Here is a 7,704-nt window from a genome sequence, read left to right as displayed (position 1 = left end):
AGTTGTCCCATATTATGCTCAATACTCAGGACGCATCTAGGTGTGTCTGTCTTCATGATGATATTTGGGTTGAATGTCATTAGAATGTTTCTCAGGTCATGGTATTGACATTTGGCTATGCTGCAGCAGACATAATGTCAAGGACTCCTGTTGCTACTGATCCTAATTCAGAATACATACTTAACGTGTGTTCCATCCAGATCTCTTCATCTTATGAGACATTTCATCTTAGAAATCTGAAACTGTATGAATATCCTGCCTTGGTATTTCTTTAATGCCTGAGTATTAGGATTTATTCTATTTATTCTGGCTAAAAAAAGAAAGCATATTTAAGAATGCATATTCATAATGGCAAAGGGAAGAATGAGACAGAAAAATATGAAATGACAAATTTTTTTCTTAATTTTTTTTTATAAAAAATCAAGAGTCCATAGGTGTGCCAATTTATTTCTTTGTTTTCAGTTTTACTCCACTCATGAATATGTCTGTTTTATGGCAATACCGTGCTGCTTTTATTACTATATCTTTTTAGCTCAACTTGAAATTTGTTGTTATATATATTCATTTATTCACTTTACATCTTAGTTATAGCCCCATCCCTCTTCTCCCCTCAGTCCCAACCTCCCTCTCCCCATTTCCCATTCTGTTCCTCAGAAAAAGGAAGCCCCACTTTCCATCCACCCTGGCTCATCAGGCTGCATCAGGACTGATTACGTCCTCTAACCCTGTGACCTGGCAAAATAGTCCTACCACGGGGAAGTGATCAAAAAGCTGGCAACAGAGTCCATACCAGAGACAGGCCCTGCTCCATTATTAGAGGGCCTACATGAAGTCTGAGCTGCCTGTCAGCTATATCTGTGCTGGGGTCCTAGATCCAGTCCATGCACGGTCCTTGGTTCATTCTTCAGTCTCAGCAAGCCCATCTGGGCCCTGGTTAGTTGGCTATGTTGGTCTTCTTGTGAAGCTCCTGTCACCTCCAGTTCCTTCCCCATTTCCCCCCAGGACTCCCTATCTATCACCTGATGTTTGGCATTGAGTCTCGGTATCTGTTTTGAGGGGCTGCTGGGTGGAGCCTCTCAGAAGCAACTCTGCTAGATTCCTGTCTGCAAGCATAGCAGAGTATCATTGATAGTGTCAGGGCTGGCTCCCTCTCATGGGGGCAGGAGTGTCTTGGTATGGGCCAGGCATTGGATAGACCTTCCCTCGATCTCTATTCTATCTGTTCTATCTTTATTCCTGCACATCTTGTATGCAGGAGACAGTCTGAGTCAAAATTTTTGTGGATGGGTTGGTGTACCCCTCTCCCTACTAGGAGTCTTGTCTAGTTAGAGCAAGTCCTTTACAGTCTCTATGGCCCCTGCTACTAGAAGTCTCTGCTAGAGTCCTCCTCATATCCTCCCAGGAGCCTGCCTTGACTTAGGTCTCCAGCTTGTCAAAGAGATGCTCCTACCCACAGTTAGTTACACTTTTCTCTACAGGCCTTCTGTCCTTCCACTCCTGCTCTCCTGAAGTCTGATCTCCACCTTCATATCTCTTCGTGTTCCTTCTCCTGTCCTTTTTCCCTCTCTCCTGTCTTGTTCTCTCTCTTTAACCATTGCCTCTGTCTAATCTATTTCCCTATCTGAGTGAGATTTAAGCATCCTCTCTTGGATCCTCCTTGTTAATTTTCTTCTTTGGGGCTATACAATGCAGTATGTTATTGCTGTCCTGTATGGCTAAAATCTACTTATAAGTGAGTACATACTTATGTGTGTCTTTATGGGACTGGGTTAACTCACTCAGGATGATATTTTCTAGATCCTTCCATTTGCCTGCAAATTTCATAGTATCTTTGTTTTTAATAGCTGAATATTATTCTATTGTGTAAATGTACCACAGTTTCTTTACCCATTCTTCAGTTGAGGGACATCTAGGTTGTTTACAGATTCAGGCTGTTAGGCATAGAACTACTATGAACATAGTTGAGCAAGTGCCCTTATATGGTGGAGCATCTTTTGGGTTTATACCCTGGAGTGGTATAGCTGGGTCTTGAAGTAGAGCTACTACCAATTTTCTGAGAAAGTGCCAGATGCATTTCCAAGTTTGTAATTTGTACAAGTTTGCACTGCCACCAGCAATGGAGGAACATTGTCTTTTCTGCATAGCCTCACCAGCATGTTATTTCTCTTGAGTTTTTGATCTTAGCCATTCTGACAGGTATAAGATGGAATCTCAGAATCTGCTTGATTTGAATTTCCCTCGTAAGTAGGGATATTGAGGATTTCTTTACGTCTTTTTCAGCCATTTGAGATTTCATTTGTTGAAAATTCTGTTCAGCTCTGTGTAAATTTTTTAATTGAGTTATTTTGTTTGTTAGTGTTTAATATTTTGAGTTCTTTATATACATTGGATATTAGTCCTTTATTGGATGTAGGACTGAAGAAGATCCTTTCCCAATCTGTAGATTGCTCTTTCATTACAGTGACAGTGTCCTTTGGCTTACAGAAGCTTTTCAGTTTTATGACATCCCATTTATTAATTATTGACCTTAGGGCCTTAAGCTGTTGGTTTTCTGTTCAGGAAGTTGTCTCCTGTGCCAACGGGTTCTGGCCTTTCCCTACTTACTCTTCTAATAGATTTAGTGTATCTGGTCTTATGTTGAGGTCTTTCATCTACTTGGACTTCAGTTTTCTTCAGGGTGACAAATATGGATCTATTTGTATTTTTCTACATGTAGACATCCAGTTAGAACTGCACCATTTGTTGAAAGTACTGTCTTTTTTCATTGTATGGTTTTGGCTCCTTTGTCAAAAATCAAGTGTAGGTAAGTGTGTGAGTTTATTTCTGGGTCTTTGATTTGATTCCAATGATCAATCAGTCTATTTCTATGGCAATACCATGGAGTTTTTATTACTAGTGATCTATAATATAACTTGAAGTCAAGGATGGAGATGTCTCCAGAATTTCTTTTATTGTATGTAATTGTTTTAGCTATTCCGGATGTTTTGTTTTTCCCTATGAAGTTGAGAATTGTTTTCAATGTCTTTAAAAAATTGTGTTGGGAATTGCATTGAATCTTTAGACTGCTTTTGGCAAGATGACCATTTTCACTATATTAATCCTACCAGTCCATGAGCATGGGTGATCTTTCCATCTTCTGATATCTTCTTCAGTTTCTTTTTCCAGAGCCTTAAAATTCTTGTCATATAGGTCTTTGACTCACTTGGTTAGAGTTACATCAAGATAGTTTTATTATTTGTGGCTATTATGAATGGTGTGGTTTCCTTAATTTTTTTCTCAGCTTCTTTGTTGTTTGTGTACAGTAGGGCTACTGATTTTTTTTTAATTAATCTTTTTTTCCAGCTACTTTCCTGAAGGGATTTTTTAGCTGTAGGAGTTCTCTGGTGGAATTTTTGGGGCTGCTTATGTATACAATCACATCATCTGCAAATAGCAATAGTTTGACTTCTTCCTTTCTGAATTTTATCCTTTTGATCTCCTTTAGCTGTTTTATTGCTCTAGATGGAACTAATTAGTACTGTGTTGAAGAGACAGGGAGCGAGTGGGCCACCTTGTTTTGTTCCTAATTCTAGTGGAATTGCTTTGAGTTTCTCTCCATTTAATTTGATGTTAGCTTTGGCTTGATGTATGTAGCTTTTACGATGTTTAGGTAAGTGCCTTGTATCTCTGGTCTCTCCAAGACTTTTATCATAAAGGGGTGTTGGATTTTGTCAAGGGCTTTTTCTGCATCTAATGAGATGATCATGTGATTGCTTTCTTTCAGTTTGTTATGTGGTAGATTACATTGATGGGTTTTCATATGTTGAAACATCCCTGCATCTGTGGGATGAAACCTATTTGATCATGGTGGATGATGAATTTGATGTGTTCTTGTATTCAGGTTAATAGTATTTTATGAAGTATTTTTGCATCAATGTTCATAAGAGAAATTGGTCAGAAATTCTCTTTCTTTGTTGAGTCTTTGTATCGTTTGGGTATCAGGGTGACTGTGGCATCATAGAATGAGTTTGGCAATATTCCTTCAGCTTCTATTTTGTGGAGCAGTTTAAGGAATATTGGTATTAGCTCTTCTTTGAAAGTCTGGCAGAATTCTTCACTAAAACTATCTAGTGCTGGTATATTTTTGGTTGACAGACTTTTGTTGACTACTTCAATTTCCCTACGGAATATAGGACTGTTTAAATTGTTTACCTGATCTTGATTTAACTTTGGTAGATAAAATCTATCAAAAATCCATCCATTTCTTTTAGACTTTCCAATTTTGGTGAATACAGGCTTTTGAAGTAAGACCTAATGATTCTTTGGATTTCCTCAGTGTCTGCTGTGCCCCTCTTTTCATTTCTGATTTTGTTAATGTTGGGTACTGTCTCTCTGCCTTTCAGTTAGGTTGGCTAGAGGTTTGTCAATCTTCTTGATACTCTCAAAGAACCAGCTCTCATTTTCATTGATTCTTTGGATTATTCTTTTCACTTATTTATTGATTTGTCTTGAGTTTAATTATTTCCTGCCATCTGTTCCTCTAGGCTGTGTTTCCCTCTTTTCTTTCTAAAGCTTTCAGGTGAGCTGTCAAGTTTCTAGTATGGGATCTCTCCAATTTCTTTATGAATGCACTGCTTTCATGGTGTGTCATCAGTATGGGTATTATTGTGTCTTCATTTTCTTTGAATTTTAGAAAGTCTTTCATTTCTTTCTTCCTTGGCCCATTGTCATTGAGCAGGGAGTTGTTCTGTTTCCATGTGTGTACAGGCTCTTCATTATTTCTGTTGTTGCTGAGGTCTATGTGGCAAGTTAAATAACAATGGGTTACTTCAATTTTCTTATATCAGTTGAAGTTTTTCTTTGTGACCAACTATATGGTTGATTTTGGAGAATGTTCTGTACAGTGTGGAGAAGTAAGTATATTATTTTGTGTATGGGTGAAAAGTTCTGTAGACATCTATTAGGACCATTTAATTCATGACCTCTGTTAGTGTCATTATTTCTCTAATTAGTTTGTTTTGATGATCTGTCCATTCATGAGTGTGTGTATTTGGGGCTTAGATGTTCAGGATTTAGATGTCTTTTTGGTGCATTTTTCCCTTGATGAATACGAAGTGTCCTTCCCATGCTTCTATTTTATTAGATACTACAATGGCTACTGCAGCTTGTTTCTTGGGTCTATTTGCTTGGAAAATTTTTTTCCATCCCTGTACTCTGAGGTAATGTCTATTCTTGTTGCTGAGGTGTTTCTTGTATGTAGCAGAATGTTGGATACTGTTTACACAAGCCATTCTGTTAGCCTGTGTCTTTGTATTGGAATACTGGAAAATTGAGACCACTGATGTTGATGGACATTAGTGATCAATGATAGTTCCTTTTAATTGTGGTGTTGGTGGTGATAGTGTGCTTGTGTGCTTGTCTTCTTTTGGTTTTTCTGGTGTGATCTATATCTCTGTCTGTCTGTCTGTCTGTCTGTCTGTCTGTCTCTCTCTCTCTCTCTCTCTCTCTCTCTGTCTCTCTCTCTCTGTCTCTCTCTCTCCCTCCCTCCCTCCCTCCCCATCACCCCCTCCCCCGTGGCTGTCCTCAAACTCACTATGTAGCTGAGGGTAACCTTGATCTTCCTTCCATCTCAGTTCTGGAATGATACAAGTATATCCCTCTATGCCTGGGTGGCTCTTCACACAACACACCTTACGAAGTTTGTATAAAGACGAGCATTCGCTATCATACTTTCATGCAGCCATTTCCACTCCCCCATGCTCTATTTATCTTCCTGCTGAGCTGGAGATCCCATTGGCCTCCAGTGTCTCCATAGTTTCACTTTCTTGATAAAACCACATAGTAGAAATCACCTAGTATGGCCCACTTTCACACAGGGTTCTTGTATTTGTTAGTGGGTGTTGAGGTTTTCCACATGTCTTACTGTTACTTCACAGAGTGTCATTTTCCATTTAGTCTTTGGAGATAAAAGCAAAATTTCAGAAAACATTCTTACCTTGACCTGCTTCAAGAGTTACCTGCAGCCCTCCTGACCTTCGTGAAATAAATTCCTGGAAAAATCTCAACACATTACCAGTATGTTGGTCACTCCAGAATGGAAGGGGAGTGCGGGCCTCCAGTTCTTTGGGAGGGGAACTGTTGGTCAACAGCCCACGAGGGCAGGAGGAGCAGAAGGTGAGGGGCAGGGCTCAAAAGACTCAGAGCACAGTGGAAATGACTTCTGGGAACTATTTCAGCAAGATAGTCCAACTTTATTTGGGGTGAAAAAATAATTTATAGTCCTTGGGGAGTGGGTGGGGGCTCCTAGATAGGCATACCTATATGGTTAGAACCAGGAATTCCAAAGATGCCTGATTTGCGTTTGGCATCACTCTCCTATCATATGATTTGGAACACAGTACCTGATTATCCTATAGGCGCAGGAAGAGGAGAGCTAGAAGGGAACTACGGCAAAGGCCATATATCAGATGTGGTCAGGGACATCTGTGCCTTAAAGTGCTCTCCAGATGAGGTCAAGAAAAGTGTAGGAGGTCCTTCTGGAGAGAGGGAGTCCTCCATCAATCACCAAGCTCAGAAAGGCTATCCGGACTGTGAGGACTGCAACCTCAAACAGAAGGGTCCTCAAACAGGAGAGAACATGTTCTTAAAAGATAGCTGCCATGTGTGCTTTCTTTATCCCAGAGCCCTTTCTAGTTTGGAAGCCTCAAATAGACGATACCTTAAATGGACCTTCTCAAGTCACAAAATGCTGCTGAGTCCAGAACAGCCGGCCCAGCCGAGCCCACTGATGCAGGAACCAGGGCACTATCCCTCCCACATTCCCAGACATACCTGTAGCTGCCTATAAACAACTAAATGCCTGGCCTTGGATGTTAAGATTAAGATGCCATGCAACAGACCTGGATAAAGGAGATTTATTGCGGGAAAGGGGAAAGGGGGAGGAAAGGTAAGGAAGCCCATGACAGAGAGAAATAAAGAGAGACAGAGACAAACCAAGAGAATAAGAGAAAGAGGAGTAAGAGAGCATGGGGTGGCTGGCATGCACTTTTTACTGGTGGCAGCCATAGGTGATGACATTAGATGTTGCCAGGCCCCTGAAATCAGGCTAGTGGGACCACCTGTATGCTAGTATTAGGAATGGAAAGCAAGGCAATAAACTTCACCAGGAGGAAGAGGAAGGCTAGATATCTCAGTGTAGAACCACACAACTGCACTATGACAGGAAACAGCTGTCAGGCTACAGTACAGCATGCTCTCGCCTGTGCTGCTGGGTCCCTTTGTGTGCTATAAATGACAGAAGAGTTTTCAGAGAACATACTTCTCTTATAAATGGTGTGACTATTACCATTACTTTGATAAACTCATATGCAACATTGAGAACTATGGGTGACAGTGTGAACCCTCATTCTGCAGATAACTATCCTACATCAAAAATCATCTGAAATCTTGTAAGCTAAGTTTATCAGTATGGTAACTTCAATTTCTCATTTACATACCTGATAAAACTGAATCCACATACAAACTTCCTCACTAATACATTAAACTCTGGCTGCAAGTTTCACCTGTTAGATTTTTCTGTGTATCAAACCCTTAGCCACATAAGCATTTGCTAAACATGCCAATATCATTCTTATGAACTTAGAACAAAATCAGAAATGCTATGGCTGACATGTTACAGTTCTATAATTTTATATAAGGAGGGTGTGAGTGTGTGTGTCTATGTAG

This window comes from Acomys russatus, chromosome 11 (assembly GCF_903995435.1).
Source record: "Acomys russatus chromosome 11, mAcoRus1.1, whole genome shotgun sequence".
In the NCBI taxonomy this organism is placed as follows: Eukaryota; Metazoa; Chordata; class Mammalia; order Rodentia; family Muridae; genus Acomys; species Acomys russatus.
Note: the sequence above shows the minus strand (reverse complement) of the source record.